General features: G+C 40.1%; 1 protein-coding gene across 2 annotated transcripts in view; it reads right to left on the reverse strand.

Annotated features, from left to right (window-relative positions):
- Positions 1-18587, reverse strand: part of NAALADL2 (N-acetylated alpha-linked acidic dipeptidase like 2) — a 421863-nt gene extending 403276 nt beyond the window's left edge. For both annotated transcript variants that reach the window (XM_048314549.1, XM_048314548.1), the window contains exon 1: positions 18506-18587. The gene's annotated coding sequence lies outside the window, so the exon portion shown is untranslated. The remainder of the gene's footprint in view (positions 1-18505) is intronic.
- Between the last annotated feature and the right edge of the window lie 536 nt (positions 18588-19123).

Raw genomic sequence — 19123 nt, forward strand, 5'->3', positions numbered from 1 at the left:
CCTCATACACAAATACCTGCCACAGGAAAAAGACTTTAAAAGAAGTGATCCTTATTAGATGTACAATAGTCTAGAGGATTTTTGCAGGAAAAAAGTGCAGCATTGTCATTCTATTTTAAATAGTTAATGCGTGTTCAAGTGGCCTTAATCTAGTCTGACCAGGTCTTTAAAAAGGAAAAGTCTAAATGCTTGCTTTAACCTTACCTTTCTCTTGGTCAGTCCCACTTTTGCTACATGCAGTTTCATTGCTAAAAGAATCATTGCACAGAAGTTCCCTTATAGAGCCTATTATCAGCATTTGGCTGGAGACAGCCCAAAAGCACTAAGCTTCCTGAAGAGCAAAAACGAGAGAGTCAAGCTCTAGCTTTTCACAAAAACAAGGAAAAATGGCCTGATTTTGAGAACAGCTTGCTGCACCCCTCTTAGCTGGCAAAGAGCTGCAATTTTACAACTGCACGTCACAAGCTTTGGATGCTCTCTCCTCCATCCAGAGGGCCATGCATCCATAGAGCTGGTTGCATGTAAGTAAGCACAAAGTTGTGCCCTGACATTTCATTCCCGTGGAGCAGATGCAGAACAGAACATCTAAACCAACAGAGCTGCTGTAAATAAAGGGACAACTCAGTCCCAGAAGGTGTGAAGAGAAACTCATACCTAGATGTGTACAGGTATCTGTCTTTATGCTTTGTTTCTTCATCTCACCTATATATGTTTATCTCTTTATGTCTGCAATGTTTAAAGAAAACTGTAACTCTGGAAAATTGAGTTTTACAGAAAAGGGGGAGGAATTTAGTCTCCACTATACTGCTCTAAAAATGGTGCAAAGGGCATGTATACTTACAGACACACTTTCCTGCAGAAATAGAAAGTAGCCTTAATATAAGTGGGGAAAATATCACAGAGTTCAGGGAGGAAATTCCACTTTGAACATGAGTATAATCCAAGAACTGCAGCTGTGTCTGGCCTGGGACAGAGCACAGCCTGTCAGAGTCTGGTAAGGCTGAGTGATCTGAGTGATGCTAGAGAATGGCAATACTAAAGATGCTCAATTTTGCTTGCATTGCAAATAACGCAAAACAAGACTACTTTTGAGGAAGAAAAAACAAAACAAAACAAACAAGGTGATAAAACATCAAGCTTGAAGTCTTCTACTCCCTGAAATTTTCACTCCTAAGTCCAGAGGTCTGCCTGTCAGAGGTGCCTGGACACATCAGGAAAGAATCAGCTTCCTTCTGCTACAGGAATGCAACAGATTAATCTAATGCATGGATGGAACCTTGTTTGGGAGAGGAGAGAGCTGCTGGCATCAGCCTGATGTATATGAAAGCAGACAGCCTACAAATTTTAAGGAAGTATGAAAACTTTATGAGATAGTTTTGTGATTTAAAATGAGATAATGAAATGGACAGAAGTTGTCAAAAGAATACTTCATTTTGCTTTGCTTACTGAAATAAGTATTGATTGATGCATTCTCAGCTTCGTTGCAGTAAGCATTAGATTAGGGCTATGGAGCTAACTCACTATGATGCATTGCATGACAGCGAGAAAAATTAAACAGTTCAAGCTGCAATCTTATCAGATCTCGGAAGGCTGGCAGGACGTGAGTGATCTAATAAGGAACCTCCACAGAGAGCTGGGAAATACAGCTGGGAATTCAGCTCTTGTTCCTACGGAGCATATGTCCAGCAAACCTGGTTCTGGAGGCTGAGACTTCACCCAGGCTTCTGACCATGGAGATGGCTAACAAACACCAGTGGCACCTTTTGCAGGTTAATCCTCTCTCAACACAGAACAGCTCCAGCTTGCACAGCTCACACAGACAGGAACAAAACCAAATGCTTTTGGGGAGTCCTAGAGTGGAACTGCTCAAGTAATTTTATTATTTTGATTACAGGTAAGACCTTTTTGGTTAAAAACAGTTACAAATAGAGTGCTCCATCAATCCCCCAACAAGAAATGCCCTTCACTCTCCATGTTGGCCACAAGTGTTGCAGTCTTTTCTGCACAGCAACCACCAAGTGGCTGAAAAATAATCACCCACAGCCAAGATTCCTGAACCACCAGACCACAAAGTCTCCCTAGAACTGCTGTGTACACTCAGCATATCAGGATGTTGCATATCCGTCATTAAAAGGACCACAGAACCACACAAGAACAACAGCACAGAGGGTTTCCCCTTGCATTGTAAGCCTAGGGCAGGAGTTTCCACACACAACAATACATTTCAGCTGTTGAAGAATGGTCTATTTTAAGTAAGTGGCAGTGTGCCAATGCTGGGTAAATGCTGTAGCAAGGTCTACCCTGTAATATTAAGATGATTGTGCAGATGGTCCTGGAGGAAATTAAGTACTGCTACAGTTCACTAATGGTTCTCACACCATGGATTCCCATAGTGTGCCTTGGTTATTCCACAGGACACAGCTTACATTAAGTCTTGTGTACTCACTTGCACCAGGTTCACAATCCTTAAACCTCCAAAATGGGCAACATAATCTCTTTTAACACTATTACATAAAAATTATCACATGAACATTAGCAAGAGTGCTCCAGAACAAACTCAGGCAAGTTCTACTTTTTCCTATTTTCAATTCCTTCACCAACCTCACTCCACTGTGAGTTTTCACGTCACACTGACTTCATCACTGCCACAGAGTATAGCAAAAATGTCCCATTTCACTACAGTGGAAAAATTTGTGTCCAGTCTTAAGCAAACAAGCAGGGAACACGACTTACTTTTGATATGAAGATAGTAATAACCTTGAGTTTGAAAACTGTACCTGGTGTTTCCCTGATCTTCACTTCCCATAATAAAGGTAGAAAATCCTCATCTCCAAATTACTAAAAATAATCAGTTGAAGATGTGGCCTTGGATAAAGCAATGTTAAATTGGCCAGCAAATTTTTTGGAGGCATCACTGTTATTAACTTGCAATTTTTTCATTTCAGTCTGCCAGTGATGCTTGGCAGGTTGTAATTTTTCATTTTCTCACTTGGCTGATGCTCACTCAAGTAGAGATTATGGAGATAGTGGTGGAGAATTTTTACAAAGATTTTTCCCCTTTCACTCTATCATATCAGGATTCAAACACAAATTGTCTCTATGAGGTGGGTTACCTCTATAACAGGATTACTGACAAAGATCCTGTCAGCATTCCAGTAGCAGGAACAGTTCTTGTCTCATTTGGAACTCATGGCCTCTCCAGTGCATTAATGGACAGCTGGACAACTGCTACCTGTTTAGCTCATTCCCATCACAAATGCACTTCTGTTTTAATAGTTAATATACAATAAAAGTTTAAAATCTTAGTGAATTAGTATTTTTAGTATTTTCCCTTGAGGTCACCACTCCCACTCCTTCAATTTCTTTTTTTTTTTTTTTTTTTTTAATGAAATTAAAATCTCCCTTTCCACTAAAGGAGAGTATTCCCCACTCATGACAAAGTTTCTTTGCCTCCACATCACCTTCCCACTCTCTCATCATTTCCTTGCCACTGATTTAATGCATAAAAACTGTAATAAACAGCTCCTCCCAGTGATCATCCTGGAACAACACTTCCTATTTCTTAAGTGTTTGTGGGTTGGTTTTTTTTTTTTCCCTTTTTCACTCCAAATATCCTCTCTTCACGAGGAAAATGTCCAGAATACAAACATCTGACTGAACAAACAGATCCAAAAATGTGCTTTCAATTAAGTTGTTCTGCCTGTGGTAGTGGTGAATCAAATGCATCCTCCTGCCAGAAGATCCATTTTGTGACAATTCTCTGACTAAAAATACCTGTCCCTCCAGCAACTCTGATCCAGGAATTGCCCACAACATGCTGTGAATATTTGCAGTTCTTTCCTCATTATCAGAAGAGATGTTTCTGTAACTACTCTCCTAGTTAGAGTTTGTGCAAGAAGGAAACTGCGAGGGGAAGTCAAAGGACACATTAAAGGCTGTACACCAGAAGCATCAGTCACCACACAAGGCATCATCATCCATCAGAAACCACAGTTCACACAAAACTGGAGACACTATGAGGCTTTTAATACTGGATACAGCCCAAAGGGTATTAAAACAGTCTGAAAAAACATGCCATTGCCTTCCTAATTATCCATTTTTAGCCTTCCTACTCAAGCCATGCATATTAAGTACGAAGAAGCAGAGGCTTGTGCAATCACTGACCTCAGTGCACAGAGAAACAAGCTCACATTTATTTATCTTGCCTTTGTCTTCTTTAACTGTATTTTCACATATGTATTATCCTAGCAACTGTATCAAGAATGAAATACATGGCAAGATTGCCCCTGAAAATAAGCTTCATCATTGATTCAGAAATTAAAATTTTGGCTGATAACTACAGTGACATAGTAAGGTTTCTAAAGTCATGTGACTGTACAAAACTGTAACTCAGATCTAATTCACTGCTTTTTATTGCATTTTCTGAAACATCTTTACAAAGACAGCATGACATCAGTCATAGGCAGGGAAGTAAAAGCACAGGAAAGAAAAGTAGCCTTGGCCAAAGCCATTCAGGGGAACAGCGGCTGTATTCAAATAGTGACCAAGTCTTCAAAATCCTCGTGTTCATATATTCATATTCTAGACATTTTTCTTGTGAACAGAAAATACTTGCATAAAAATTATCAAAGAAAACAAAAAAAGAATGAAAGAAAAAAAAAGAAAAAACAACTTCCATTTTTAAAGTGAGACATTTTCCCTTCAGTCATGACTACATTTCCAGCAGCCACACAGTCCAGAGAACAACAGATAATGTTCAGGAGCTCCCCAAGAGCCTATTCCCAGCTTTGACAGAGCTCCCAGTTTTGTGTTTCCTGGCTTACAACCCATGGAAAGTCGCTTTTAACATCTGCTGCTCCATTAACACATCCAGCAACACCATGAAATCAGCAGAGAGCACAGGGAACTCCATCCTCAGGGCATCCAGCAGCCTCGTGGGAAGCTGCAGCAGGTAAGGAATACGGCTGCACAGCATCGATCCTGCTTCACTTCATGGAGATGGCAATGCTAGTTTGACCATACAGAGCTTGCAGAACTACATAACTTCCACTCAGATAAAATTCTGATCCTAACAAAATATTTTTTTCTCAATTAACTTGGAACTAGGTTGGAGAATCTATACTTCAGCAATATATAAACACGTTACTATAAGCTACTTTTTAAGCAGGGTTATTTGGGGCTTGGGCTTTACATTTTTTCATTCACCTCTCAAATTGGACTTGTTCCATGAGCTGATTAACGCTAATTTAGCTCTGTTAGTGACCACTCGTGCCAGTCAAAGCATATCATGTGATGGAGGGACAACACAAAACAAAAAAGGACACAAGTGAGTTGTATTACTCAAGGCTGCATTGCTCAACACAACAGTGCAGAACGCTCAAGTCGTTCCATGCATTTCTTTCCACCAAATTAATTCTCTTAAAATTATCAAATTTGCATCAAGTCTGACCTCAGGTCCACTGAAGTCCAACGACTGACACATCTGGATGGGGACATGAATTACAGATGTGAGCAGCTACAGTTCTGCAACCTCTGCAACCTCTGCTAACTAAGGTCTCTGCTTGTAAAAAGGAAACAAAATTTAATGTAGTACTAGGATTTAAATTTTAGAAAAAAAAAGCCTTGAATCTTCACGCACCTGCCTAAAGCTAATAAACTCATGCATAGATCAAGAAAAATAAAATTCAAATAAACTATTCATGGATCTTTGTTACTTATACATAAGGAATCCAATAAAGTAAGCTACTCTGGAAGCAAAGAATGCAAAATAAATGTGTTCCAGCTTCCTTTGCTGGATTTTTTTTTTTAACCATATCCCACCCCTGCTTTGCCCTATAGCAACGTGTTTCAATAACTCAGACTTTTCTTAGGTACTCATTATTGTACAACAATCTATTCTGCATTTGATATTTATCTATGGAACAAGATGACAAAGACCCTACTCTCTCCTCCTCACAGCATCTTTTACTATTAAATAAAAAGATTTCTTTGATGTCTGCTGATGCAGGACAGCACAAGTTTTGTGCTATCACATCAGTATGGCAGACTCACTGCAAGAATCCAAATACAGCTCCCAGGTCACCCTAAATGCATAAGGAATACGTGGAAGGGGCCCTGGACATGTGAGAATTGGGGCTGTTCCTATCAGCTCTTGACCTGCAACCAGCAAAAGCCAGCCCAAACTGTCAAAGCACTAAATGGGCAACCCTGACTATTCCATATTTTGTTTCAGCCATTTCTGTAGCATTTACAGTCACCTGAGTTTGCCAGTGACTGCAGATCTTTATTCATGAAAAAAAAGTAATTATCTCCTCACAAGGAAGTGAAATCTGTGAGATTTCAGTAAACATTCTTCAATAATTTGTTGAACTAGCAGAAGAAAGCTTATAATCACAAACATTAATGCTTTGGTGAGCAAGAGCTCTGACTAAAGCACTGGGTGGCCATCATGCAAATCCAGAGATCTAAGTTTCCTTGTCCCCAAATTAGCTTGATTAAAGCAGTCACTGCAAAAGCCAAGCACCTCAGATACCTCAGGTTCATTCTGGATCAGTACATGCTCCAGGTAAAGTCTTTTATTTTGCCAAGTAAGACCCACACATCCCCACCCTGGAAAATGGAGCTTAAAACAATGTCAGAAGAAGACTAAATAAAAGAAACAAAGGTTAGTTCCTGGGGAGGAGGAATAAATATTGCCTAGAAAGACACTAAGTTATTAATGAAAACAATTTAAAATTTTTCAAATTAAGGAATTTATTTCAGGAGCAGGGTAAAAAAAAAAATAAAAATTTTAAACAATAATCCAATATTAATCTAGAATTCCTTAAAGGAAGGGGAATCTTAGAAAAAAAAAAACAAACCCACAATTTTTCCAACAAATCATGTAACTTCACTGCATCGATTGCAAAATCTTGCATATTTTAGGCTGTGAATACTTATTTTGTTCAAGTCTAACCTGTTTCCCAGTCCACCTGACAGCAAAATGAGAACATAAAAAACACAAGCACTACAAAAATGCTAAGAGTCTCCAAAAATGTCCCCTGGAAAAGATCTAGAAATCTCTCCTCTTAACAGAATCTTAGATAAACACTGAATCCCTCTACTTCATACTCGTGTTCTTACTATGAAGCCCTGATAAACCACACTCAATACTGAGCTGCCCAAAGTACTCCTGATTAAATTATTTTTCACTGGCCCTTCCTTTCAATTTTTAACTAGCTACAATAGCTAACAAAAGACAGCAGAGAGCTCTGCAGAATCTGATTAGTATGCCAGGGTTAAAAAAAAAATTGTTCTGAAACTGAAATCACACACACTGCCCTGCGTGTTACAGTCAGTACCTACAGACTATCAGAAATTAAGTTTTAAGAAAAGCCCAGATTGAGAAAAGATTACCAGGAAAGACTGAGGTAATATTTATATTAGCTTCTGTACATTCAGGAACTTCTGGATGCATACAGAATGTCCCTAGGAGACTCCTATATCTAGATTTCCATCAGTGAATAATTATTCAGGTTTAATCCATTTCCAGATTGCTTTTTATTTGAGAAATATCTACCCAAGTTCCCACTCCAGTTCAGAAAAAAGGTCAGTGTGCATTTTAAGGCAGTTTGTGAGGCACATCTAATATCACTGCAAGGCAATTTCCTCTATACAGTTTCAAAGACAATTCTGTTCTTTTTCCACTTCTCCTCACAAACCACTATAACTTTGTGTCAATCAGCCGTCAATCATTTAAACAGAGGTACATTCACGTAACAGGTAAGAATACTTCACATTGCACAAGGTAATTGAATAAAAGTTTCTAGATGGAATTCCTCCAGGGCAAGAGATAAACAATAAATGGATTAATATTCCCTACAGAGCATTGTAATAATAATCCTTGAAGTTTTTCAACAGCTTTTAGTTAATTTATTCTAGAACCAACAGTGTAAACGCAAGCCTCTAACAGAATAAAAATCAAATTCCCACTAAAGTAGTTTTAAAGATCTAAGTATCTTGACAGTTTCCCTTTAAATCACATTTATTTCAATTCTGAAAAACCAAATTACTTTGATATATGTCTTACACTGACACTTTTATGCCTTCTCAGGACAGCAGTGATATTCAGACTTTTGAACCTGTACTTAAAAATAATATGCACTAAAGGGCAAGAAAATCTTTCCCTCTCTTTTTTTTTTAGTAACACTTCTATCTCATCTTTCCAGGAAGTGTCATTACTTAACTCCTTTCAACCAAAACAAAGAAAAAGAAATGTCTCCATTAAACACAGAAGGAATTTGACTTCAAAACTGAATCACACAAAGTATCTGCTAGAAAAAGGAAAAAATTACTTGGGCTTCGCCACTTAAAAGAGATTATAGATCTAGAAAGATATTTTATTCTACAAAGGAAAAAAACAAATAAGAAAAACAAAGAGCAGAAAGTAGTCCTTATACATCAGTACTGTTTTTCAAAAACATACTCTTCTGTTTCTCACAAGATTAAGTTTTTTCAAGTCTCTCATCTACACTTGGATGAACAAAAAACAGTGAACAAAAAATTCTGCATTAGGAAGTAGCATCAAGAGCAAGTATTTTACTTACAACAATTCAACTAAAATTTGAGATTTACTAATGCTTTTTCCATTCCTTTCAAGTATTGGAACACAAGTCTTTTACTGGAAGAAAGGCTGGACAACACCAGAGAATTTCACCCCACCCTTCCAAAGCCTGTCAATCCCTGTGCTCTGACACACAACACAGACAACTCCACCAAGCTCTGATCTATCAGCAGCTAGAAAACAAGCACATTTCAATCACAGAGTGTGTAAGAGAAAAATAAACCTATTTCAAAAGGGAGACCATCTCAGGTTACTTGCACATAACTTGAAACAAGTCCATAATTCTTCAAACTTGCTATTTCCAAAGAAATGCACACTTCCTTTAATACACCTCAGATCCTTCTTAGGACAGGCACTCAGAAAAATTCCTATAAATATTCTCTACAAACTTTCTGGAAACTATTTACAAACTCAGAGGCCACAAGCCTATCTGATCAAGACTGTACTTACATAAAAAAAACTCTTTATTGTCTACATAGATCAGTATATAACTGCTACATATATGAAATCGTGTATTTCATTTCAGTTCCCTGCACTCAGAAGTACAATGATAATTCTTATGTGCAAGCACCATCTGTACATTATCAAAAGAATATAACAGCAGAATGCTCCATTTTACAATCAAAAAGGAACAGCAAAACAATAACTTTACCAAAAAAACCCCAACAAACAACACTCCACACTTGTGCCACAGACGTATCCCACCTTGGAACACACATTCCATTTTTTGCTCCTGGGAATTTCTGGTTCTGATACTGAACTGGTTAGATACTGAAACTCATGTAAAACACACACACAAGTCAGTGAATTTACACCTTCAAAGTTAATCACCCACTCAACTTCACAATCTACACTTAACTGCTGGCATAAAAAACACACCAAGAATGAAGTGTGTATGCAGAATCACTTTTTGCTATGGTGCAGTATTAACAGTGCAGAAAAGTCAGCTAGACCACAGGGGAAATGAGTATATATCCACGCTTTATAAAAAACAGCTGTTAGAAAGCATGACGAAAAAACCCCCTTTTTGACTAAGGATGAAAGCAAGAGAACATGTCCCAAAATAGTCCTTTTCAAAGCATTACGAGTAGGTGGATGAAGCAAGTGAAAAGAAGCCACAACTTGGCAATCAAGAAAAGCCCTTTATTAAAACTGCATAGTCTAGTAATTGATCAGGATAGAAAAGTAATTTTTATTTTTCCCTGGAAGCACCACGTTCTCCACAGCCTCTCTGCTCACCAGACGTATTTTTTCTACTCTTTCAACGAACACAACAATCAAACCATCTGGCTTGTGCCAGACATATTTGCCCATGTTGTATCTGTTTTTCAGACAGAAAACATTCAGCAAGCATCTAATACATGTGATTAGCTGGTAGGAAAACAAGAATTCAATTTGACTTAAAAATATCTTTGCATTTGTTCTCATTCCGTCCCGGGAGAACACTGGATACTTCTGCATACTTGTCTGCAACTGAGAGAGACTGAATAACCACTGGTGGAGCATGTTGAGCATATGCTCACACATCAGCCCTGGGCCAACACTTTGTCCTGAAAACAAAACCAGGCTTCTTAGAGTACTCCAGCATCTGCCTCTCTTGTGGAAGCACTTACATAAATAATACTGGATAGGCTTTATTCTCATTTGATACAGTAAAAATATGCAGTAATGCAACATCTCGCTACTGAAATAAAAATTCCAGAGGCGTATTTCTGTCATCATGTAACTATCTTCTCTGTTTTTCCCCTTTAATGCATGGCTCCAGAATGGAGATGAGGGCACAACTGCCTCCTTTAACAGTTAAAGGAAGTACCAGCCTGATCAAGCCATTATTTTCTTCCACAGGTACTGTCAGAGACCTCTAAATGAGTAAATCCACCAATATTTTATTAGGCTTCCATAGTCCAGCCTCAGACAGAGGCTAGAGCCAGAGGCACAGGACATTCCATTTTTATACACAGGTGACCTCCAAGGTTCCAGTTTCCTCCTCAGGGGGAGTTCCTTCAGACAGCAAATACTTCGCAGTGGTTCCCACAACAACTGCAGTATCAACAGGAAGATTATAAAATTCTGTAAGTCCCCAACATAATACTTTATTTGTTGTAGATACCAGGTGTGTATCTACAGCACTTCAGTATTTTTTGCTGTTCTCTCATTATATTTCAAATATTCATGCAAGGAATTATTTCTGTGCCAGAGTTCATACGGATTTGTTCCTACCAAAACAGTACTAAAGCAAAGTTATTTGCAGCAAATCACCACGAGGAAAATACGCTTTTTAACATGCCCAAATATTGTCATAAAAACCCCCAACAAACTAAGCAAGGGAATAGTGAAAAACAATTAACTAATGTGGACAGCAAAACAATGTAAATCCCTGCCTTTAGTCTCTCACCCAGCGTGATGTCTGTGATTCATAGATGTAAATGTCTTGGAACACACTTGTAAAAAGCCAGTTTTAATAACTTAATGTGTCAATGTAGCCTGCAGCACCCACCTAAAAGTTCCTCTGAGACTTTACTAACAAATCCATTTTCTCTCACGATTGGCATGACCAGTGAATTTCAAATTTCATATTAAAAGACAAATAGAAAAATTAATCATCTGCCTACTGTTTTTCCCAGGGGATTTTGTATGAAATTTAGTGCCCATGAACCATGTCAAATTGACTGCAGAGAACCAACTGTGATGTTGGTGAGCTGTCCAAAGGTGCTGAAGGAGCTGACTGGTGTCACCAGGAGACTGTTTCCCATCAGCTTCCCAAAACTGTGGTGACCCATGGAAGTCTGAAGAGCAGAAGAGTCAAGTCTTAACACAAGGCACGAATAAAGACGCAGAAACTTGAGATCATTCAGCGTCACCTCGGGCCTGTCTTGCCGAAGTACTGCACAAAATAAACTTTAAGCAAGTAACTCTTGCCTGCACTTGGGAACCCTCCCCATTATACAAAAGTGTAACTCCCCATCTCTGCTAGCCTTAGAACACAACGACATCAGGAGTGACACAACCTGGGATGCTCCACAAGAACTAAAAACACTAATTTCTCTCAGACAAAATGGAATAAAGCAGTAGTTTCAAAGTGTAAAACTTCCTCGAAGCCCCACATACAAACACCATCTGCTCTTTTGCAAAAGGTGTAACATTTGAAACAACACTCTTTTCTCTTCCTCTTAGTGCATTCCATCATGGAGAGATAACTTTATTTATATAAAGAGCCCGCAAAATGAAGTTCCATAAAAACAGGAACATATGGCCAAATAATTCTGAATAGCACTTTGCATATTCATCCGTAAAATAAGAACTGTAATGGGTAGATAAATACACCCAAGTCTACTTGGAAATTGTCAGTATACACATGGTTTTTTGCAACTAATTAGTTTTTTTAAAAAATTTCTCACCCATCACTTTACACAGATACTTCTCATTACAGTTTTACCAAAGTTAATCTTTTTAAACCACAAACTTGGCCCATGACACCTTATATGCCATTTAATAACAGCTTAAGTCAGTGCATAAAGAAAGAAGAAAAAAAAAATCTTACGTTTTATGAAAGTTAAATTTTTACCACCATTGCAAAGACAAAGCTTGAAACAAATTTAGGCAATCTCTAACATGAATGGAAATAAAAAGTAGAAAAGGTATAACCTTTATAGAACTACTTAGAACATAAAAATAAATACCTAAATATAAAAACTTAAGACAAAATAGTAACTTAAAAAATAAAAACAGTCCTGAAGGAAAGCATGAATTCACCTATGAATTACTTTCTGCTATTAGTAAGGAGAAAAACAATGCATGGTCAAACATCTCTATCCGGCACACTCCCTGCTGCAGGTTTTTCTGTAATTGCAGCATTTGGAATCACCCATCATCCAGCAGTTTCTAAGCCATTAAATATTCATAAGGAAGTGTGCAATCAAAGTAAGTTGCTTAGAATTTGTGGACTGAGCCCCAAAACCTCTACTTTTTCAGCCATCTCCAACACTTACATTGATCAATACAACAAATATCCAGCTTTCTCTTCAGCATGTATCACGAAACTTTCTGGATACTTGCACATTATCCCTTGAGACAAGCAGCACAATCACCTTCAGACTCTCAAAAATCCTTCCAGCTGCAGACTTTTCCTGCTCTAATTTGTAGCAGTTTTACAACCAGCTGGTCCTCATCATATACATGATTTGGTTCACCAAACCATGCTCCCTAATCAATCCCCTGGTCATTGCTTCAGTGTCCTCAGGGATTTAAGCAAAAAGACTGGTTTCACTGAGTGATGTGCACTTAGCTTGGTCTTTTCAATTTATTTTGACGATGCTCTCATCATATTGAAGGCTGATTCCTGACATGTTCTCCAAAAAGCTGAAGAGTTTATACAAGACAGGCATATCTTATTTGACTTGTGCTTCAGCTTGACTTCTGCTCATCCTGTCAAACTGTTTCAAAGGGAGGGTTTGCTATTTTGATGTACCATTCTTTTATTTCTCCTCATGCTGCTGTCATGGTTTAACTCCCCAACAAGGGGGTTCAATCCAGCACCCTGGCCCCACACAGCCATGCCCCCACAGTGAGAAGGGGAAGAGAATCAGAAAAGTGAGAAAACCCATGGGCTGAGATAAAGCCAGTTTAACAGGTGAAGTAAAAGTTGTGCATGCAAACAAAACCAAACACACAATTCATTCCCCACTTCCCATGGGCAGGCAGGTGTTCAGCCAACCTCAGGCAAGCCTGGATCCATCACACCTAACAATGACTTGGGAAAAATAAGTGCCATTACTCCCAATGTCCCTCCTTTCCTTCTGCTTCCTCAGCTTTATGCTGAGCACACCACCATTCAGTCTGGAATATTCCCTGGGTCATTGGGATCAGCTATCCCAGCTCTGTCCCTTCCAACTCCTTGTGCGCCCCCAGCTCCCTCCCTGGAGGGCTGAGGAGCAGAAAAGGCCTTGGCTCTGTGCAAGCACTATTTAGTGATAAGCAAAACATCCCTTTATTATCAACACCATTTCCAGCACAAATCCAAAACACAGCCCCATGCCAGCTACTAGGAAGAAAATTAACTGTAGCCCCAGCAAAACCAGCACAGCTGCCTACAATTCCACCAAGCCTAAGACCTAAAAGAATTGACTACTAAAGGCATGTAAAACTGAGCACACGAAAAACCTCAGAACATTCCTGCTGGCTCTTCACCACAGGAGATAATGCATTATAACACAGATTTCCCCCAAATCTCTGCAGGATCTACAAATCCCTCCTTGCAAACCCTCCAATAATTCCCACACACACAGAGTATGTTCTGTTACCACCCTGTTGTACTCAGCAGTTTTCTGCAGCAGCCCAAGTGCTCTCTTCTATGAAAGTAACTTAATGACAGTGAGAATTATTTAGTTTTTTTTTTTAATTTCACCTTTCTTTCAGATTCTGGACTTCAACCACCTTAATTTCCACAGTACTTTCATGAAAACTTGTAAGGAATCTTAGCAACTGGCATATTAATTCAGTATTTAAAATGGCCAAGATCTCCTAATGCAGAAATTGAGTGTAATAACATCTTTGCATTGCTAAAGAATTACTCATCAACCCAACTTTTCTATCTTCAGTACAATTAAAACAAATTCTTGTTTTAGAGTTCTTTGTTTTGGGGGTTAGACCATACAATTTCCAGACATCCCTTCCAACCCTAACTATTCTGTGATTCATTGTTTCCAGGCATTTTAGACATTTGAAAGTCTTGAGTTATCTATCAGTTATGTTCTAATTTCAACAGTCTCCTGGACTAACTATATTTTATTATTATCTTTTTATGTAGATGCATGTATTTAGATACAGAAAAAATACTTTGATCATCTGCTGTGACTTGTATAGCACACGGACACATGCCCTCAATTAAGTTTTACTTAGGTACATGTTAAAGGAAAAATACCATATTTGAATTGAAGTTTTCCTTTGATGAATATCCTACCATAATGTGCAATAAATTACCCTCACTGCTGAAGATGCATTTCTTATTTCTACTGCAAATGTGTCTGGCTCATATTTTAGCCACAGGATCTTGATATCCTATCATTTTCTGCTTCATCACAGAATTTCTGTTCACAATGCACACACTTAAATGCTGCAATCAAGTCTCTCCCCTCCTTTTTCTTTGATAATATTTAACATATTGAGCTCTTGGAATTTCTCCCTCAGGAGCTATTTTCAACTCTTATTCATTCTTACAGTTCTTCTCTGAAGTTTCTTTGACTTTAACATCCTCCTTGAAGTACGAACACCCAAACTTGACAGAGGGTTCTTGGAGTGATCTCAGTGCCAAACGCAATGATGTGGTACATTTCCTGCCCAGTCATACATAGACTGGGTCATACTGCAGCTTTCCCTCAAGTTCTCTGAAATTAATCTGTATTTACATGGAAAACAGTTAACTGAGAAGCTACAACAAGCAATGTAGAGAAAACTAAAGGACAGACCCAACATTTCTACCAATTCAACTTCCCAGATGACCATTGCATATACCCCCCTCCCTATATATGTTTGGGAGACACATCCCTTTGATTTTCAAGCAGAAAGGCCAGAACAACTGTGTGATTGCTGAATCCTTTGGCTCTGTACAAAGGTGGAATGCTGTACTTAGTAGTGTAGAGAGTTTAGAGTTAACCAGTCTGAATTCAAAGTCAAGGCCTACTGAGGTCAACAATCAATGTCAATAGTGTCGTATCATCAATTTTCAACACAAATAACAGATCAAAAATAAATAATTGCATATTCTCACTTTTATTCAGTTCCCGTACCTATTCTGTGCTTCAGGTATCCACAAGAAACTGCAAGAAACCAGAAAAAACAGCACTCCTAAACCTTCATTTCATTACTTCTTGACTATGTTTTCAGATACACAGGTCTTGATATTTTTTTTTCCCCGCTAGATCCCAACTGACCAACAGATCCCATGGCAAGAAAATGGCTGAAAGAAAACAACTGCTCTTCTGCACTTGGCCTGGGCTGTGACAGGTGTACTTGATTATAGCTTTTTTGGGGCTATACAGGTACTGGAGGATGAACAGTGACCTTTCCTGTTTCCCTGCACAGCAGCTTTAACCAGGCACACTCAACTGACAGACCCAACAGATGCACACCTGAGGGGGAACAAAGTGCTTTAATGCACATGTTGCTAAGTCTTTGAGAACAGACTGCATTGTTTTCAGCTGATGACAGAATCACAGAACCTCCTAGGTTGAAAAAGGCTTCTAAGAGCATTGAGTCCAACCATTAACCCAGCACTGTCAAGCCCAGCACTAAGCTGTGTCTGCAAGTGTCACATTTACACACCTTTAAAATCCCTCCAGGGATAGGAACTCCACCACTCTCCAGGGCAGACTGTTCCAGTGCTTAACAGCCTTTCTCTGAGAACTTTATTCCAATATCCAATCTAAACCCCTCTAGGTGCAAGCAGTTTCCTCTTGTCCTTTTGCTCGTTACTCAGGAGAAGAGACTGACCACACCTGGCTACAAAATCCTTTCTCAGTCAGAACACTGAGTTACTTAATGGAGGCAATTTCCACATCAGCATCTGCTCTGTATCACACAGCTGGAGATAATGCCTATTTCATAGCTGGATTAATTGCAAACCAAAGCATGATCTGCACAAAAATGCAAAACAGGATCCCAGTTCTACTGAGTTTTAATTTAGAGCCATCTATCAACGACTTCCTCATATTACATTGCATGAACATCCTAATGAACTAATTTATAAATATATTCATAATACATGTGCTTGAACACCAAAGCAAACGTCACAGGGGAGGAGAGGGCTGGAAAAGAAGAAAAATAAAAGAAAAAGCATCACACTGCCCAAACAGTGTTTAAGTGATTCTATACTGCAGGAATGCTGGCCTGGCCACCAGAAATATGTTTAGAACAGAAGCTCCAGAGCCACTGAAAAAGTCTGAGGGTTTAGAAATGTCGATTTGACAATTACCATAATGAAGATCTACAGCACACGTTCCCTGGAGGATTACATGCGAATCACAAAAAAAACTACACTTCTGAAATCAATCTGTTTATTAAGAGGAAGATAAAGCACTTTGAAGGTCTATTTTTGTCTACTTTGTATTCATACCCTGAGGTTATTTAAAAAGGGGAAAAATTTAATGCAGGTATGTACCACAGCAGTGACAAGCAAAGACTTCAGCTATGAAGATTAACAGAGCGGGAAGTCATATGATGCAGCATGACTATGGGAGCCGCTACCAAAAAAATCTGCAGCTTGTGACATGCACATGAACCACAAGCATCTTTCTACTAACTTAAACAATTCTGACTTTTTTCCCATTTAAGCCTTTTTTCTGCTTCAGATAAACGACCTGGACCCAACTCTTCAACGCCAACAAAGCAGCTTTGCATTAGCACAAATGAAAGAATTGCTTCATTAACGAGCAATGCTACCTGTTAGCCTCATTTAAGCCAACATCTTTAGCAATGTCAAACTCTTATAATTTTAAGGACGTGAAAAAAAGCCCCGCTAAGTTTAAATACACACTAAAACCAAGAAAAATCTGATGAAACTTGGAAAAAAGTGTTTCTGTGGGATTTTTTTTTTTTTTAAATAAAACGATGGATGTATAGCTCTACAGTTTTTAATTAAACTCGAGCTGAAAAAAAACCCAACTGCCAAAGGTAAGCTACAAAAGATCATTCTTTGGCTTGTTTCAGGTGATTAACTTTATAGTAGATTATCATACAGTTAAAACATCTACTAGAGATGTGATCCATGACCAAAATTCAGAAGACACTCTTCAGTATTTTGATGATAGCAGAGATAAATGCTGCATTATGGATGTACTGGGACTCATATAAGACCTCTTTAGATTAAAATTCTAAAAATACATACAGTATTGCTTGATATACAGGACTGGCATCGTTACAGTTTCAGTCATCTAATGCTTTCCATATGCTAACCACTGAACAAATAAATTTGCCTGTAAATGCCAGAAATATGTACCAAGTAATAAATAAACCAACATGAAACAGGCTGTTCATATCAGGGTTAAAAATCTAAATTCTTTATTTCTTCCCCGAATATTTCTGTCCTGATGACTCAGCAACAATGCTGCAGGCTTCAGCTGAACTCAGCGAGATGCTTCAGTGCTGTTTTGCAAGTGTCAACTCCACACTCGTTACGAAGTTTGTTCTAATTACAATTTTGAGGCTCTCTCAGTTACAGGAGATGAATACCTGCTGAAGTCAAGAAGTATGGATGGAGAAACCAAGACACTGGGGATCACACAGGAGGACGACAATGACAATGTTGTCCTAGACGGAAACTTGCGAAATTACCCGGGTGCTTTTCTGGTACCCTGAGCACACCCCAAATCGCGGAGGGGAGCGCGTCCTGTCACCCTGCTCCCTGCGCTCATGGCTCGCAGCATGCTTTCAACACGTCACACAGATCCCTGCGTTTTGGAGGTTCTGTTTCAGTATTTAAAAGCTTTAAGGCGCTAACACACGGTTCAGTTTCTAAACTCAAGCGAGACCACGCTCGCGTCCCGTTTCTCAGCGAACAGAAAGCGAAGAGCAGAACACGGAGCTGCTCAACGCGGCAAGTGGGAACCAGGGATGGAAGGACAGCGGGAGCTCCCCGTGCGGGACCATCCGTACGGCAGATTTACCTGTCCTTCCCCAAACCCAGCTCCAGCCCGGAGCCCCCAGAGGAGCCACCGCGGTCCTGGGAGCGACCAGCGGGGAGCAGCTGCGGATCCCTCTATTTCACTGAGTTCTGAGTTACTTTTAGGAAAAAAAAAACACGCACGGAGCTGACTGAGTTCGCCCCCGCGCTGCCAGCAGGGCTCCGCAGCGCCGCGGTGATGAGCCCGGGGGTCCCGCCCGCCCCTCGCCCGCCCGAGCCGGCGTTACCTGCGCTGCCCTGCGCGGTGCCCGGCGCCGCACGGCCCGGCCCGGCCCGCCCAGGGCGGTTTTCAGCAGCCGTAAAGCGGAGCGCGCCCGGCCCCGGCCGTGAGGGGCCACCCCGGGGAGCGGCCGCGCCCGAGCCGCAGAGCCCCGCGCAGGGAGCGCCGCCGGGACCGGAGCGGGTTCCGGGAACCGCGGGATGCCTGGGTTGTAACGAGCATCTTGTTCCAACTCCTGTGCCACGGGCAGGGACGCATTTCACTAGACCAGGGTGCTCAAAGCTCCGTCCAGCCCAGCCTTAGGCACGGCCAGGGATGGGGCAGCCACGGCTTCCCTGGGCAACCTGTGCCAGGGTCTCGCTGACCTCACGGGGAAGAATTTCTGGCATAGATCTAATCTAAATCTACCCTCTCTGCACCGAAAGCCATTCGCCTTCATGCTATCCCTCCGTCCCTTATCCAAAGCCCCTCTCCAGCTCTATTGTAGCCCCTTTAACTAGAAGGAGCTCTGAGGTCTCCTTGGAGCTTCCTCATCCCCAGGCTGAACAGCCCCAACGCTCCCAGCCTTTTGTACTTTTTGACAGATAACGGTGGTGTTCAAGCCTTGTTTTTCGTCTCTCTTGGG

The sequence above is a fragment of the Corvus hawaiiensis genome, chromosome 10 (genome assembly GCF_020740725.1).
Source record: "Corvus hawaiiensis isolate bCorHaw1 chromosome 10, bCorHaw1.pri.cur, whole genome shotgun sequence".
NCBI lineage: Eukaryota > Metazoa > Chordata > Aves > Passeriformes > Corvidae > Corvus > Corvus hawaiiensis.